This window comes from Myotis lucifugus, unplaced genomic scaffold (genome assembly GCF_000147115.1).
Source record: "Myotis lucifugus unplaced genomic scaffold, Myoluc2.0 scaffold_104, whole genome shotgun sequence".
NCBI lineage: Eukaryota > Metazoa > Chordata > Mammalia > Chiroptera > Vespertilionidae > Myotis > Myotis lucifugus.
The window spans coordinates 1,524,610-1,543,558 of NW_005871152.1; the positions used below are offsets into that span (position 1 = coordinate 1,524,610).

Sequence of the window (18,949 nt, forward strand, 5' to 3'; positions counted from 1 at the left end):
GTCAACATAGGCATTTGGGTGACACAAACATTCAGTATGTAGCACAGAGTCACACAGTTATTTGAAGGAAAACCATGACCAAATCCAGATTTCCTGACTTTAACACTTAGACTATTTTTACTAAACCATTAGCATCACCATATTAGAAATAAGTATATTACATCCCCATAGAAGCTCAGTGAGCAATGAAGCAATGTACATGGGTGCTCCTGTTACCTTTTTAAAAAATTTTTAGTTACAGTTTACTTCCAATATTATCTTGTATTGGTTTCAGCAATATAGGCTAGTGCAGTGATTTTTAACTGGTGTGCCACAAGAATTTTTAAAACATGCAATACCTGACTGTTTAGTCAGGGGCACTGACCTCTTTTCCCTTAAATTGTCAAATTAAAAAATGACAACAGCCAACACAACAGTAGCCTCAATGTGAATACCCTGTCTTGAACCATAAATATATAGTTCATATAATAGAGTTGCATCGTATCAGTTACATCACATAATAAGGTTGCTTCTGATTGGTTCATTTTTGGTACTAGAAATCCTTACTGGTAGATACAAATATAGGCACCTGCTGTTTTAAAAAGTAACTTTGGAGCAAAAAGGGTAGGTAATTACTATCCCTATTTTTTTGGAGAGCATTATTCTAAGTGAAATAAGCCAGACTGAGAAAGATAAAAATCACATGATCTCACTCATTTGTGGAATAAAATGATGAACAAAAGTAGATTCAGAGGTATAGAAGCATCGAACAGACTGTCAAACCTCAGATGGAAGGCACGGGAGGGTGAGATGGCAGGGGTAAGAAATCAACCAAAGGACTTGTATGCATATAAGCGTAACCAATGGACACAGAGAGTAGGGAGGTGAGGGCCTGTGCTGGGGGCTGGAGCAGGCTGGGAGAGGTCAGTGGGGGGAAAAGGCAACATGTAATACTTTCAACAATAAAGAATTTTTAAAAAGTCACCTTGGAGCAAAAAGGGTTGGTAATTACTATTACTATTTTTTTTTTGGTAAATCAACTAAAATTATACCTGCATGTAAGTCCTTTGGTTGATCTCTTGCCCCGATCCCCCAACCCTCCCTGGCTTTCCCGCTGTAGTTTGACAGTCTGTTCAATTCTGCTATGCCTCTGTATCTATTTTTGTTCATCAGTTTATAATGGTCTTTATTATCCGTAAATGAGTGAGATCATGTGGTATTTTTCTTTCATTGACTGGCTTATTTCACTTAGCATAATGCTCTCCAGTTCCATCCATGCTGTTGCAAATGGTAAGAATTCTTTCTTTTTTACAGCAGCATAATATTCCATCATGTAGATGTACCACAGTTTTCTAATCCATTCATCTGCTGATGGGCACTTAGGCTGTTTCCAAATCTTAGCTATGGTAAATTGTGCTGCTATGAACATAGGGATGCATATATCCTTTCTGATTGGTGTTTCTGGTTTCTTGGGATATAGTCCTAGAAGTGGGATCACTGGGTCAAATGGGAGTTCTATTTTTAACTTTTTGAGGAAACTCCATACTGTCTTCCATAGTGGCTGCACCAGTCTGCATTCCCACCAACAGTGCCCGAGGGTTCCTTTTTCTCCACATCCTCTCCAGCACTTGTCGTTTTTTGATTTGTTGATGATAGCCATTCTGTCAGGTGTGAGATGGTACCTCATTGTTGTTTTGATTTGCATCTCTCGGATGCTTAGTGACTTTGAGCATGTTTTCATATGTCTCTTGGTTTTCTGAATGTCCTCTTTTAAAAAGTGTCTATTTAGGTCCTTTGCCCATTTTTTGATTGGATTGTTTATCTTCCTTTTGTTAAATTGTATGAGTTTCCTATAAATGTTGGAGATTAAACCCTTATCAGTGATAACATTAGCAAATATGTTCTCCCATACCTGTTTTTTTAAATCAGATTTCAAAAATACATATTTTGGTTTACCACAGAATTTTAATAATTAGTTTATATGTGCCATGAAATGAAAAGGCTGAAAATCGCTGATGGTGGTTAGATAGTCATAGAGTTTACCAAGTGTCCCCCTCCTCACCCCCCCCCCATATTTCCAGTCCCCACTGGCACCATACATAGTTATCACATGTTATTGACTATATTCCTTATGCTGAACTTTACATCCCCATGATTATTTTGTAATTTCCAGTTTGTGCTTCTTAATCCCTCCACCTCTTTCACTCAGTTCCCCAACCACCCTTCCCTGTGGCAACCACCAGTCTGCTCTCTGTGTCTATGATTCTGTTTCAATGTTGTTTGTTCATTTATTCTGTTCTTTAGGGTCCACATATAAGTGAAAGCACATGGCATTTGTCTTTCTCTGCCTGACTTATTTCACTTAGCACACTACCCTCTAGTCACAAATGGTAAGATTTACCAGTAATTATTGTTTATGGTTGAATAACATTCCATTATATATATGTACCACAGTGTTTCTATCCACTCGTCTGTGGATGGGCATGTGCTGTTACTATCTTAGCTCGGGGTTCCCAGAATTGGAATTTAGGGAGGTTGTTTGGGGTAAGCAGAGAGTGCTGCTGGCCAATGGACATGTTATTACCACATTGAATAACTGGGACTGATTCTGAGGAGAAACTCTGGGGAATGGTATAAAAGACATTTCAGAAGGATTCTGTCTAAGGGGTGAGGGAGCTGAAGTATTACAGTGCCATGTGCATTCAGTCATTGCTTGGGGGCTGCTGAGGGGTGGGGGAAATTAATTTCCTGGCACTCAGCGTACTATGAGGTGGGCAGAATGGCTCTAGCTCCAGAAAAAAAGCCAACCCTCAAACCCAGAGATGCTGTGGGAAGTCCTCCAGAGCACCCTGAAATGGCGGAGTCCCTGGGATATCAGCAGGGTACTGACAGTGTCTCCTATGCCACCTGCCTTTCTTTCATGGATCCAAGCTCAGAGATGAGTTTCTTGGGTACTTAGTTTTTGCCCATAAAAGATATAACAGTAATGACTACTGTTCTCTGTCCTAGAGTCAAACTAAGAACTATGAATGCCTACAACCCCTATTAATGCTTGTAACTTTGGGAGGCAAATTATTCATTTTCCTCTTTTACAGTTGAGAAAATAGTGGATGAACTTTAAAATCTAGCTATGGAGAGAAGACTTACATGCATGGAAAGTGAAATAAAAATAGATTTAAATAATAAAGACTATTGATATTAGAGATACTGTAAGCCCAGAACCGACTCAGTTGTCAAATGCCTGGTGCATAATAAAACTACACTTCTATTGAGTGGTATGGATGTGACATATTCTGGGTGAAGGAAGCACTTTATACAATTTGTAATTTATGGCATAACTTCACAGTAGCAGTTAGAAATGGGTACTATTACTTTTCTCTTTTATTGATGATGAAATCAGCACAAGCAAGTTAATTGCCTTGGCATCACATCTGTATTAGTGTCAGAGTAAATGTGAGGTCTGTTTGTTTCCAGTGCTTATTCTCTTAAATACTATGGTATTCAAGCCGTGTAACACTGTGAGATGGTAAACTTTGAGGTTTCCTTCTCCACACTGCCTTACATCTGGCTTGCTAGTCAGTTGGTGGTCTTCATGTTTCCTTATGCAGAATGAGGGATATTCTAAGCAGGAGGCATGTCCACAGAAAAGCAATGAAAAAAATGAGGCTAACATTTTTTTACTTCCAAAATAGGCTTTTGAAGTTTACATTTGACAGTTTTAAAAGCAAAGTTTTTTATCTCAAGAGCTAACTTTTGTTAGAAGAAAAGGCTCCTGAGATAAAAAGTGAAGGTCTCTGGTATAGCTGGGCAGTTTATGCCATATTAATACATCAGAAAGGGACTAGAGGAAGATGTAAAAGCTTTCTTCTTCAGACCTAGAGTTTCCAAGACTAGCTGAGGATCCCGGGGCTAGGGGAGAGGGAGTGTTAGTTTAGGACATGAGCAGGGAGGAGGGGTCTTGGGCCTGCAGTGATGGGGTGGGACCTGGACTAACCCTCACATCAAAGGAGCAAAGCCAAATGTGGAGAACATGCCAAGCACCATCCATGGCCATCTGTGGGAGCCCAGCCCACACCTACTCTCCTTCACCTTTGGAATGGGCATCAGATGTCACCTGTGTCAAGGAACCACTGGGGTTGCTCATCACCGCCTGGGGGCCTTCACTAATGCTTCCTCCTCTGCCCTGAGATTCTGCAGAGTCTTGGTGTGAACCACCTGGGTAGGACCAACTACATTTCAGAGGAAGAAGTGAAGAGTACGTTAAGATGGCTTTCAGGAGCAGGTGGCGCCAATGCAGGACCTTGAGGGATGGGAAGGTACTGGGAGGACAGATGAGGTGGGAAAAGCCTCCTAGGAGGGGAGCAGAGTGAGCAGAGGCATGGCCATGGAAAGCCTAGTGCGTGTTGTGGAAGTACTTAAATCCTGTAGCTACAAGTCAGGGCTAGACTCTCTTGAATGAGAAATGATCCTTTAGAGTTCAGCCTGTGGTCAACGGGGAGCCATTGAAACCATCTTTTGTTTGTTTGTCGATCTTTATAATGGCTCCATGAAATCCTCTACTATGCATTTAACACAGACATATGACTCATTTAATATTCAAATACAACACCAGAGAGCTAAGTAATTGACATAAGTCCACATAACTGAGAAGAGGTAGAACTCAGCAGATTTGAATTCTAGCTTTGTCTGTGTGAGGCAAAGTCTTGTGTTCTTTCCAGCTCTACCAAGCTGCCCCTGAGCTCCTCCTGCACCTTGAGCAGTTCTTGACTCAAGAGTAGTCAGACTCCAGTCTGTCCCTCCAGGGGATCAGTGTGTTCCTGCAGCCTTGCAAATGAGTATAAATCCCTAACACCTCTGTCCCCCATAAGTTTTTCTAGCCCAGTTATTCCCAGGTTGTGTGGGCCCTCTTTCTTTTAATTTCTGTTTAGACTGAAAAGTGGAATCAGAGAGAATCGTCCACAAGCTTTGGCCAACTCCAAGCTGTTGGAAGACAGTTTTTAGCCTGACATCTTAGTTCCTGGATCCGTGCTTTGTAAGAGATCCAGGTGTGTAATTTCTCCCCCTCACTTCTTCAGAGTAACTTAGTTCATGTGCCCTGGGAAGACAATTTGCATGCTTTACTGTGAGTTCTTATTACGTGTATATGGTTTAGATCTGTATTCTGTCAGCTCATTAATTTGTCTACCTTTCCTTCAGTGAATGACGAATGTGGACTTTGCAAATGTTTGACACCTCAAAACAGACGGCTTGGCAGTTTTGTGCTTTTAGATCAGTTACTCACTCCAACTTGGAGATTTATCTAAATTAGCATGACAGTGGCTCTCTTTCCTCATACTTTTACCTGTCCTTTCTGAGTTTTACTTGGCACCTGAGAGTTCAGAATGGGATCCATTAACAGCAGCAGTTCTTTGAGATAGACAGGACAAGTATCTTCATGCTCTTTTCATAGATGAGGAATCCACAATATACAGAAGTTATATTCCTATCCAGTGGAGTGATGACGGTTGATTGGACTCAGTTGTGGCTGTTCATTAGCATTCAACATCATGCTCAAGGTGGAAGTAACTCAGACATCTACCATCAGATAATCCCCCTCTAGTCTCCATTCCTTTCTCCCCCTCTTTCCCTCTCTCTCTCTCTCTCTCTCTCTCTCTCTCTCTCTCTCTCTCTCACACACACACACACACACACACAAATACATATTATATTCCAGCCAAATTGAGACAGGTTAAATTTCCAGAATGTTCTATATTTTCTTACCTCCAAACATCTGTGGATGTTAATAACAACAACAACAACAATAGTAATGATAATATGGCTATCAGTTTTTTAGTCCTAAGTTCTTTACAACACATTTTCTCATTTAGTATTACCATTTTCCCTTTTAACAGCTGAAGAGCTAATGTTTGGAGCATTTGATGACCCAGAACAAATTTCTGTCTGACACTAAGTCTGCTTCCTTTGCCTTGGCTGCACTGACACTAATCCTGCTTCCTTTGCCTTGGTTGCACTCCCCCCTAACCCCTGGCTAACTCCAATTAGTCCTGGGGACTCAGTGTGCTGCCCCCTTACTCCCAGGGCCTCTAAACCAGCCCGTCACTTACTGTAGCATGAACACACCACATTCACTAGTTTATCTTGCCGACTCCTTTGCTAGAGTCAGGCACCATGTCTGTCTTGTTTGGTGCTGTGTTTCCAGACTGTCACTGTTCAGTAAAGGTGGAATGAATGACTGAAAGTGACTTGGTAGTTAGGGGAGGAGAATGCTCCCCAGCATCCAACCTCTCATCTCGTTTGAGGCTGTGGCTCTTGCAGTCCCCCCCCCCCCATCCTGATCCATAGCAGGCAATCAGTAAATATTTGCTGACCAACTGAACGAGTCTGATGAAGATGGATCTGAGCAATTTGTGACAGGAGCTGTTGGGATCTGTCAGTGCCACAGGCCGGTAGGGAGACCAGGGGACTCTCAACCTATCTCTAAGTTGCCAACAGGCCATCTTTTCTCTGATTATGAGTTTGGTGAAAGACTGGTGGCGACTTCCTGTTTTCTGATTGGAACCCAAGGATCCATTTTGTAAGCAAAGAACAAAATAGTTCTCCGGTGGCTGTTCCCTTTCTAGCTGGCTTTACACCCCTGGAGATGGATGAAGGACCTGTGGAAGGCAGACCTCACCTAATTTTGTGTGTACCTGTGTGCATGCGCATGCACACATGCCTGTGTGTGTGTGTATGTGTGTATGTATGCACGCGTGCACACTTCTGTGTGTCTGTCTGTGGGAATTAGGAAGGGGTTCTGTTGTGCCACCAGCCTCTCGGGAAAAGGCATCGCTGTCATCACAGTGAAACATGTGGTGTCAAAGCAGCAACGGCAATTATGCCACCATTTGGATGTCTGTGCGATGGCAGCATCTGCTGATGCTCTGAGACTCTTCTGCCAGGATTCTGCCTGCCAAACCACCCAAACCATATGTTCTCATCAGCAGTAATACCCGCATCCCAGTCTTTCAAGGGTGAGCCATCATAGATCAACGACCGACATCTCATTGGGGATAAGCACAGCTTGTGCTTGGCTTTGATAACGGGAGAGGATGGGATGTTTTGCAGTTTTGATTTCTGAAACAATCGGTATTGAAAATAATGTTGAATTTGCTCCTTACTCACAATAATTGACAGTGTAATTAATGGATTAATTAATTACAAAGAGTGGTATTTTTCCCAGGCCTAATCTACTGACTGGTTGTTAGTGAGAAGCATCATTAAACAGAATGGCATGAAAGGCTTCACTTGAAAGCTGGTATTTCTTAAGAGGCAGGATAAATTTTCTTATTATTTTTCTAAATCGATTTTTAGAGAAAGAGGAAGGGAGAGGGAGAGAGAAAGAGAAACATCCCTGTGAGAGTAGAACATTGAATCCCTGCCTCCTGTACACCCCCTACAGGGGATGGAGCCTGCAACCTGGGCATGTGCCCTGACCATGGATCGAACTCAGCCAACGGAGCCACAGCATCCAGGGCTGAAAAAAGTTACCTAACTTCTGGTGGGGAGTTTTCCACTTGCCATTGTCACTAACACATGCATTTTACAGGCTACTGACTCGTTATCTTGCAATATCTCAAGAATTGCTCTGGAATGCTTCCCAGTTGTTTCAGATGTATATGTTTTATTCATCCCCTCATCCTCACGAGAAGTGATAAACCTGTTAAGGGTAGGGGTCCACATTCTATTTCTTCCCATCCCTAGACACACACTAGCATTGCACACTTAGGAGTTGCACAATAAATCACTCAATGAAAAAATAACATCGACAAATAAGGTTTATTTAGGAGACATTATAGTATAATTAAGTCACCAACAGATTATAAAAGTTTAAACTTTTATCATATGATCTACAAATGCCCTAGCTGATTTGGCTTAGTGAATAGAGTGTCAGCCTGCGGACTGAAGGGTCCAGGGATCGATTATGGTCAAGGGCACAAGCCTGGATTGCGGGCTCAATCCCTAGTTGGAGGCGTGCAGGAGGCAGCCAATCAGTGATTATTTGTCATTATGGGTGTTTCTCTCTCTCTTTCTCTCCCTCCCTCTTACTATCCCTTCCTTCCTTCCTTTCTCCTTCCTTCCCTTTCTCCTTCAATCAATAAAAATATATTTTTTAAAAATTGATCTACATATAACAAGAATTAGAGCAGAAAACTCATTTTTAAATTATATGTACAATCTTTCCAGAGTTTCTTTGACAGTCCACAATTAATAGAAAACAATAATTTATGTACCTTAATATATGTGCCATAGAGTATTTTTACCTACCTATACAGATGAAGGCTTTTGTAATCTTTTAAAGGGGTAAGAGTTTTCCTACTTTTGCCTAACTTTTTAAATTAAGTAAACATTAACTATGCCCCTAGAATTCTGCTCCCAGTAAGGCGGCGATGTTTGTCTGTTTTTTTTTTTTTTAAATATACATTTTATCGATTTTTTTACAGAGTGGAAGGAAGAGGGATAGAGAATTAGAAACATCAAAGAGAGAGAAACCTCAATCAGCTGCCTCCTGCACACCCCCTACTGGGGATGTGCCCACAACCAAGGTATATGCCCTTGACCGGAATCGAACCCGGGACCCTTCAGTCCGCAGGCCGATGCTCTATCCACTGAGCCAAACCAGTTAGGGCAATGTTTGTCTGTTTTATTTTTTGCCATGCCCATTGAATAGAACAGCGGTCGCCAACCTATCAGACCTCAGGAACCACCAGTGGTCCGCGAACCACTTGTTGGCGACCGCTGGACTAGAAGAAGCCTGTCACACAATATTCAACAGTAGGTGTTGAATGTTGGCTAGTGAATGAATCCCACATCCTTTCTAATTTAATTGAGAGTGGTATACATAATACAACTTAATACTATCAGTTAAAATATTTTCAGGAGTACTAAATTTTTTTTCCTACAATTTCCCTCAATGTATTCTTTTCATCCTTTACCAATTTCTTGTTTTGTCTTTCTGTAAAACTGGAAGAATTAGAGTTCAAATACACTTGACTTGTTTGATGGTATTGACAGTATTCAGCACTTGGAGCTGCCCCTATCACACAGTGGGTGCTCCATAAATATTATATTTGTGGAAACATGGCTGCCCGTCGTATTGACTATCAGTTCCCTTCTGTACATGGGTACCTTTTTGCTCATAATAACTTCTAAAACAAGACTGTATGCAATTCGTCCCAGGTCTTTCATAGCATATTTATCTTTGACCTTTGTCTACCCAGAGTCCTGAATTTTAGCCTCTCTACATATCACCACATTTCTTGCTTTCTACCAAGATGTTATCTCCCCCCCACCCCCCGCCAATGCCTTTTTCTCTTTCCTACTTTGCATCCTTATGGCCTATATTCAGTTTCACCTTCTTTGTTCTCTTCCTTGGGCATTCTTGACTCCTCGCTTCTCCTTCTGTGGACATATTGAACCCATGTTACTGTCGTGTACACTCATCTGGGTGCCTCAGGTCTCTACTTTTCGGGGTTGAGCCTGTCCAGCTCCGGGAAACTAGCTCCTACCCTTGTGTCCTTCCCCGTCTCCCTCCCTCACACCATCCCACCCTGGCACCCACTCAGTCCCCAGGATGTTTTGGACGCTATACATGTTAATGGAAGGAGTGGGCGACAGCTTCCCTCAGGTACAAGTGCAGGTTGAAATCTGAGGGGACTGGAGCACACCTGTGAGCCAGGCATTTCAGTTACCATCTATCTCCTTAAATCCTCAGAAACTCATTGAAAGGAGTCTGCTCATTAATCCACTTTGTTCCTGAGGAACCAGAGGCATGGAGCTACTGATGTTCAAGTTTGATTTGTTTATTGAAAGTGTCATCTCCCTCCTTGTTCTGCTGCCTTACTATCGTCTCTCCTGGCCTATCATGTGAGCTAGAGGGACAGAATTTAAAAGTCCAGCCCAAGCTGGTTTGGCTCAGTGGATAGAGCACTGGCCTGTGGACTAAAAGGCCCCAGGTTCGATTCCAGCCAAGGACACATGCCTGGGTTGCGGGCTCAATCCCCTCCCCCCACCAGTAGGGGGCGGGCAGGAGGAAAACAATCAATGATTCTCTCTCATCATTGATGTTTCTATCTCTCTATCCCTCTCCCTTCCTCTTTGAAATCAATAAAAATATTTTAAAAAAGAATTTAAAAGTCCATCTGCTTGCTTATCTGAGCTGGAAATGAGAGATCCAGTGTATATGTAGGTAGCACCAGGGAGTAGTTTCTTGCCAGGGGGTGTTGGGTATTTAAGTGTGTTGTGAATCAGTGGTCTCTTCTAGCTCCCTGTGAATAGCCAGGGGACCACATGGCAGGTCCTGTGATTACATGAGAAAGCAACTCCTGAGGAAATCATGCCAGGCTTCCCCATCTCCCCATTTTGTTCTCAGTAACAGAATAAGCCATTAGGTTTCATCTTTGACACTTTCATTGGCTACACACTTGTATAAATAAATGAGATATGGTAATAATGCAGCTTTTCTCAGTCATTGATAGTGTGAGCCTACATTATAGAAATTGTGTGCCACTTGACTGTGTCACAATGCGCATGACAAGAGCAAGGCTAAAACTGTCTACAAAATGCTTTTTGGTTTGGCATATGTAAAAAAAAACACAACACAAAACTGGGGTTTTTGGGATTTGGGCATTATGCAGTACCTTTGCCCAGATGTTAAAAGTTAATTTCTAAGGAATACAGAGATCTTGTTTATGGTATGTGAAGGGCGCTTACAGGGAATTAGTTTAATTGTGTAAGAATATTAAGCAGTCTTCTGCCTTCTGTTGTCAATAGTGCATGGGTCCCTTAAGATCTGCTTTTCCATTACTCTGATTTTCTCCCTGTCTGGATGGAGTGCCCAATATCATTAACACGCCTCACATAGCTTCTTTTGAAGCTTTGGCTAGGTTAAATCATTTCTACTTATGCAAAGTGGATTGGCTAAAACCTTTCCCCAAAGACCTGCCAAAAACGGCTATTTTTGTTTTCTCTTGCAAGGGACACATGGTTATTCTCACACAGTATATTACCCAGTTGCCAGCTACTCCATTTAATCATGCTGCTCTTTCTACCCATCTTCTCAGGAAAACTCCATCCCCCACCCCAAACACTACACCTCTCTTCTTCTTTATCCGGAGTGGTTTTGTTTTTGTTTTTTCTTTTTTGCCTGCCTTCTGTTTTAGGGGATTGCCCAGATAGATTTCAGGAACAGATTTGCCTGGGTTATGGAATACTGTTTTACAAACCTTTTGACCACAATCCACAGGAGGAATTAAATTTACATTGTGACCCAGAATTCACACCCACACCCATTCCCAATCCATAGAAGCTTTCACAAAACAGCATTGTATTCGGTTCTTCGGGTGGCAGCAACAATTTACCACAAACAGGTTGACTTAAAACTACAAACATTTATTGCCTCACAGTTCTGGAGGCCAGAAGGCCGAAATCAAGGTCAGCTTGGGCTGTGCTCTCTCTGATGAGTCTAGGGGAGAATTCTTCCCTGCCTTTTCCTAGCTTCTGGTGTTCCGTGGCAGGCTCTGGTGATCCATGGCTTGTATATGCATCACTCCAGTCACATGGCTATCTTTTCCTTTTCTCCCAATGTCTTCACATCACCTTCCTCTGTGCATATCTGTCCCTGTGTCTGATTCGCATCTTTTATAAGGACACCAGTCACATTGGATTAGGGCTCACCTTAATAACTTCATTTCAACTTGACTGCCTCTGTAGTGACATTACATTCAAGTAAGGTCACATTTTCTGAGGTCTTGGAGTTAGAGATATCCCCAATTAGGATTTCACCATATCTTTTGGGGGGTACAAATTCAACCAATAAGAAAAACTAACCCTTAAATAGTGCCTTAATGTCTATTCTACTCTCTCATTGAAAAATGGACCTTGCTTCTTACTAAAGTGATTTTACATTAATTGGAAAATACTGTTTAGGGCAGTGATTGTGCATTTGAACCCTGGCGTCTTTGATTTTCAGTTTTCTCCTTTAAACATGAAAATATAATCTCTACAAGTCTATGGTGAGACTTAATAAGAAAATATGAGAAGGTGCTTGATAAGTTAAATATAATGAAAAAAGGTAAAAATGAATAGGAAATTGTGAGCAGTACCTTTTAATCTGCTCAGGGAAACTACATAGAATCCTTTATGTCTGGTATGACCAGGATCTGTTAATCAAAAAATTCAATGAAACATGGGACTATCATCAATTTTATACACACACACACACACACACACACACACACTGTACAAGATATAATTAATTTTTTATTCTCTCGTCTTTTAATGTTGGATCAAGAGTTTTGTTTGTTGATGTTATTTTAAGAGTCCCATGGTTTATATCTCACTGCATTTTTCTTGCATAAAGCTCATTATCATTTATGGTTTCCTCTTAGAGGTTTTTTAAATTAATGTAATGGAGTGAATTAAAAACACAAAGTAATCTGAGTATAGAATTCTCAGTAGAGCTTTCTCTGCTGATGTAAAAAAGTAGTTAACTGCTTTCCTGGAAAGTTTCACAGTTATCTTGCTCACATCTAATGTGATGGCTGGTTTTTAAAATTTGATTTTCATTCAGCTTAATTTTCTTTTTGTTCACACTCATCTTTTCAGCTTCTGAATATTTAATTAAATGATAAAATGTTGCTAACAAGTAAAACTGGCATGCACAGTTTAGGGCACGAACTCAATGAGGACATGGCTCAGTTAGAAGGGGCAGAAATGGAGGTAACCTGCAGAAATACCTACTGGCCAAGACCCTTCAGTCTGACATGGCCATTGGCTCCTATGTTATAGAGGAAATCTAGAGCAATGGTTGATTTGGTGGATTAAGGGAGTTTCGGTTTTAACAACTACTTATGTGAATCGGTTCTCAGTGATTTTTTAACCAGTGTGCCTGCAGTGGCCACACTAGTGTGCCTCAATAATTTTTGCAATATGCAATACCTGACTATTTAGTCAGGGGCACTGACCTCTTTTCTCTTAGATTGTCAGATTTTTAAAAAAAATGACAACAGCCAACACAACAATAGCTGTCCAGCGCAAATGCAACACAATTATACCTGTTTTTTGTCAGATCAGCAAAAAATGTAGTTTTTGGTGTGCCGTAGAATTTTAGTCATTAGCTTATGTGTGCCATGAGATGGAAAAGGTTGAAAATCGCTGGTTTACAGGACTCTTGTCTAAACCTTCCACAGTCCCTCCGACCTGCACATTGACCACTGATTTAGGACTTAGATTATGATTTGGAAGGCAGATCTAGCCAACATCAGGAGTAGAACTATATGGAGAAAGAAGTGCACTTTCATAGGTAATTTTTCGGTGTGTGCTGTGCTTCAAGGGTGCTCCTGGAGTGGACTTGGGATATATTCTCTTCTCCAGCTTCCTGGCTCTTCTCCAGCACCTTCGTGATTGTCTGGAAGAGAACCCACATCTCACAGTGGAAGAGCTGATGCAGGTGACTCTTTGACTGTGTCATTCTTCTTGGATACCAAAAATAGCAAAATAGGGTTAAGCTGATTTTTGAAAAAAGCAGATGTTTATCTTCACTGGGTCTTTATTGGGAAATGCCAAGTGGTGTTTCATTAACTTTGTAAGTTAATGCCAAAGAAATTTATAGGAGGTCTGCAGCCTGGCTTGAAACAATTGAAAGACTTTTTTTTTGTAACTGTCTTAGCCTTGGATCACTTTTACATGAAAGGAATACGCTTTGACTTTGCTTTTAAGTGTTCTCTCAGCAGACCACACTCCTCATTAAATTGGCCGAATGCTCAGAGGGTAAGTTGGTGAGAAATGGCCAGTATAGTGCATGAGCTAAATTATGAAAGTATCCAAAATGAAGGTGTCTGATATGCAAAGTATTGTGTGTTGGCAATAGGTAGTCATATCATCTTCTATTTGTGCATTACTTATACTTTATCAGAAGTGCATTTTCTTATAAACAGCTCTGTGAGAAAGGTATTGTCTATGCAGTTTTCTTCCCAAAGAAATGTGAGACTAAAACATTTAAATATTAGGTAAATAACAATAAGCTAAACAAACAGAGGGAAGATAAGTAGAAATTAAGTATAACATATAATAAAATAATGAGCCCTAACCGGTTTGGCTCAGTGGATAGAGCATAGGTCTGTGGACTGAAGGGTCCCAGGTTCGATTCCGTTCAAGGGCATGTACCTTGGGTGCGGACAACATCCCCAGTAGGGGGTGTGCAGGAGGCGGCTGATCGATGTTTCTCTCTCATCGATGTTTCTAACTCTCTATCCCTCTCCCTTCCTCTCTGTAAAAAAAATCAATAAAATATATTAAAAAAATAAAATAAAATAATGAAAAATCTATTGACAAATGAGAGAAAACACAGGTCAGTAATATTAAAAAATACACATTTTTAACTTCAGTAGAAATAAAAAGATTTATATGACTACATGCACACACAAAGAGAATGCTATGAATAACCATGTGCCAATAATTTTGAAAATCTAAGTTAAATGAACAATATTCTGTAAAATATATAAATGTCTAAAATTGACCCAGGAAGAAATAGAAAAACTGAAAAGATTAAAACCATAAAAAGAAGATACTTAGCTTTAGCTCTGGCAAGTAAAGAGACTGGAAGCTGTTACTCCTGATGTTACCACCACAACAAAAATACTGGACAAATTGATTCTTGAGATTTCATTACCTGGACCTGAAAACACTAGGTCCCATAAACTGGTAAGAATATTTTAGTACCAATGTTGATGAATTGCTGGAGGCTGAATGCAGAGAAGTGGGAGATTGAAAAGCTCCTGGGGGCTATAGTCTAAGTGGGTCCCCACACTTTACAAGCTTTACACTTTGGAATCCTACTAGGTACTCAGGGGGAGGATTCCAGAAAGCTCCTCTCATACCGCTGAGAAAGAGAGTAGGGTAGAGTAGGCATCGTGAAACCTAACAAATGCCTAGTCTCCAGAGGGAAGGACTTTTCCACAGGGCAATCCTAAATCCTTATCCCAGCTGAGGGAAGGAAACTTGGCCCTGCCCCCCTCCAGCAGCCTATATCCTTCCTCTTTCACCTAAGGGGAAAATAAATAAATAAAATCCATAGTCAACAGAGGAGAGAGCAGACAGTGCGTCAATGAAATAGACTGGGAATGTTACAGCCAGGGATGCCAATAGGGGAACAGGACAGAAATAAAGCTCTACTCCTGGAGAAGGATCAAACCCTTCTGAAAGCCATTCCCCCAAGACATACTCACTAAGACTAAGAGTTAATTAAAATATATGAGAATATCTTTCTCCCCTAAACCCTACTGCTACACTACCAAGCCTCCAGTAGTAATAGCAATGGAGTACAGCTGAAGAAATTGAAAAGCACAGACTGTCTTTGAGAAGTAGTAAAGAGGGAAACTTCAAAGCCAAAAGGAAGTAACAAAGAAGACCACTATAAGAATTTGAAGCCCCAGGTACGAATAGATACAACACACATTAAAGATAGGTCACCTCCTAGAAAGGTTAATATAAATTCACACACTGAAGGCCTATTCACTTCAATGCCTATTATCCTATACAGATTTCCTATTCTACTTTCAATAAAAAATTCCCAAGGCATGACAAAAGGCAAAAACAAAACAAAACAAAAAACTCCACACATGTGCACACACAATCTGAAGAAACAAAACAGTCATCAGAACCAGACCCAAATACAACACGGCTTTTGTAATTATCAGAGAATTTAAAGTAATTACAGTTACCATGTTAAAGGATTTAATGAAAAAATGTAGAGAATGTGCAAACCCACATGGGTAATGTTAACAGAAAGCATCAAAAGGAAATGATAGAAATAAAAAATACAGTAAAAGAAATAAAAAATAACTTTGATATGCTGTTAGGTAGATTTAACATAGCTCCCTGCTGCCAATGCCCGCCATGTTCCGTGCACACCCCCTGGTGGTCAGGGCACATCATAGCGACCGGTTGTTCTGTTGTTCTGCTGTTTGGTCTCTGCATATTAGGGTTTTATATATATAGATTCTTTCTCTGAAGAAAGCCAAAAAGCCCTGACCAGTGTGAGTCATTTGGTTGGAGTATCGCTGACATACATGGAAAAATTGCAGGATTGATTCTGGGTTAGGGTCCAGGCCTGGGTTGAGGGTTCAATCCCTGGTCAGGGCATGTGTGGGAGGTAACCGATTGATGTTTCACTCTCCTTTCATATTTCTCTTTCTCCCTCTCCCTTCTTCTCTCTCAAAAATCAATTAAAAATCTAACTATATCTGTATCTATATTTATATCTATATCTATAATAAAAGCCTAAGTGACCATCCGACTGTTCGACCATTTGCCTGTTAGCTATTATGTGCAATGACCACCAGGGGGCAGACATTCCAACCAGTAGAGGAGAGAGCCCCATTCCTCACAGAATTGGCTGTGGGTTAGGTTGCTGCTGGGGAAATGTCAGCTCCGAATCTGTTTCACCCGCACCCTGGACCCAGAGAGGATGGAGCCCAGTTCTGAGAACTGCACTCTTTCAATCTGGGACCCCTCAGGGGATGTCAGAGAGCTGGTTTCAGCCCGATCCCCACAGGCCAGGCTGAGGGACCCCATCGGTGCACGAATATGTGCACTGGGCCTTAGTATATTATAAAAGAAAGATGTGTTCATAACCCATGGACAGATAATAGTGTGATGAAGAGTGGGGTGGAGGGAGTCATTGGGGGAAAAATGAGGGGCATCTGTAATACATTCAACAATAAAGATAAATGTAAAAAAATAAAGACAAAGGAAAGTGAGGATGGGGGCCAAATAAAGCTGTGATGGCAGCAAATAGAAAAAGATTGTGGTAGCTGAGCAGGATGTCTCATTGACCTTTTATTTGGGTTTCTGTTTCGTCTTTATTTTACCTAGTCTTCTAAGTTCCCACCCTTGGCATCATCTTAAAGTGTTTCATTCCTGGGTTTCTCTTATATTAGCTGTGCTTCCCTTAGACATTCTTACTCTCTCTTATTTCCTAAAAAGGAGGGTTGCTCTTTGGAACACAGAGAAGGCTCCCAGAAAAAGCAAGTTAAATGCAAATAATTTCAACATATGATTAAGTAGCATGTGGATATTTCAGAACACAAGTACAGTAGGCATCTATACAAATAAAAGGGTAATATGCTAATTAGACCAGGTCAACCTGACATCTTCCAGTCGTCTGCTCCTCCTTCTGGACAAAGCCATGGTGGCGGGGTCTGAGGCAGAGGTGGTTAGGTGCAATCAGGCCAGCAGGGGGGCAGTTAGGGGCAATCAGGCCGGGAGTGGAGGGTGGTTAGGAGCAATCAAGTTGGCAGGGGAGGGTGGTTAGGGGCAATCAGGTAGGCAGGCAGAGGGGTTAAGGTTGATCAGGAAGGCAGGCAGGTGAGTGGTTAGGAGCCAGTGGTCCTGGATTGTGAGAAGGATGTCCGACTGCCGGTTTAGGCCCGATCCCACAGGGGATCGGGCAGTCAGACATCCCCCGAGAGGTCCCGGATTGGAGAGGGTGTAGGCTGGGCTGAGGGAGCCTCACCCCTGTGCATGAATTTCATGCACTGGGCCTCTAGTTTAGAGATGAAAGCTGTGGACACAGTCTAGGGGGACAAAATAAAGGAATTAGAGTTGAAGTAGGTCTTGGAATTTTGAACTGCCATTTGCAGATTTACAAGGGCTTGAGGGCCAGGCCAATAGCACTGTGAAATGCCGGGAGGTGGGAACCTGAAGGCCAATGTCCTGCCCACTCTGCTCCAGGTTGAGGGAAAAGTTTGTATTGAGGAGTTGTGGGAAATAAGTATGGAAAAAGTTCGTTTTGGGATTCTATACTATAATGAAACAACAGATAAAGGTTTTGGAGCTTTCATCTGTGAATTATTTATTTGTTCCCCCATTCAACAAATATTGAGTCTCTATGCTACCATCCAGAGTACAACTATTAAAAGGACATGATGTCTGCTTTCAAGGAGCTTTGCAACTAAAAAGACAGATGTGTCTATAACTGAAAGAAACTGCGACAGGTGCTCTGTTGGTGGAATGTATGAGTGGGTATGGGAGGCCCAGAAGAAGGAGTGATTAATTTTGTCAGGCAGGGGGAAGAATAACAAATCACTGGGAGGATGTAATCTCAAGTAAACTACCCTGGACGACTTAGCGTACATGATCCATCTTTGTCAGGTCCTCAGCACTATTTCTCGCTGAGCAATCAGTGGACGTTGGAGGTCCTCCATCTGTGTTTGGTCACAGCCTGACCCCGTGTGTGTGTGGGTCATGGCTTCAGAGCCTAGTGTGGCAGGTGGATGAAGCTGCCTTGCTGGCAGTTGCTCCAAAACACCTGTTATTTACTGGCTCTTCCTGTGTTCTCCGTGGCCATTTCTCCCCAAGCAGAGCTGTCCTGTTTGACAGATACTTTACTTCCCGGGGTGGAGGTTGCTTCTACTTTCCCCACATGTTTATAAATCACTCTGCTTGGGGAGGATGCCTTCCTGATGCCTTCCCATGATGCTCTAGAGAAGCACAGGGATCATTGAGGCTGCACCTGGGAGCATCGTTAGAACAGTTCCTGCTGAAATGTGAAATTCACTGTGGCACAGCCTGTCTCAAGCCTGGTCCAAATGAGAAAGGTTTGTTATTTCTCAAGAACTTGCTCTATAACATGGTCTCATCAAACACTCTTTGGAGTGGCATCTAAACATAGTTTTTATAGAGTAAGATCCACTAATCAATTGGAGAACTTTTAGAAAAGTATGTATTTGTGGGGCACAGAAAGAGGGGAGTGGGGGAGTGGGAGTGACTAGAAATGTTCTATTCTTGGGCAACTTGCAAAGAAATGTAAAATTCTTTATCACCAGTGATAGTTTGCATTTTTTAAGAAAGATTGTTTTGTTTTGGAATTTTTCCAGTTTCCTAGTTAAACCCATGAACATTTTGAAACTTTGAATATTTCAGGATGCATTTC

General features: G+C 41.6%; 1 protein-coding gene across 1 annotated transcript in view; it reads left to right on the top strand.

The window, feature by feature from the left end:
- Positions 1–18,949, top strand: part of FAT3 (FAT atypical cadherin 3) — a 501,079-nt gene that overhangs the window by 30,729 nt on the left and 451,401 nt on the right. The window lies entirely within an intron of this gene.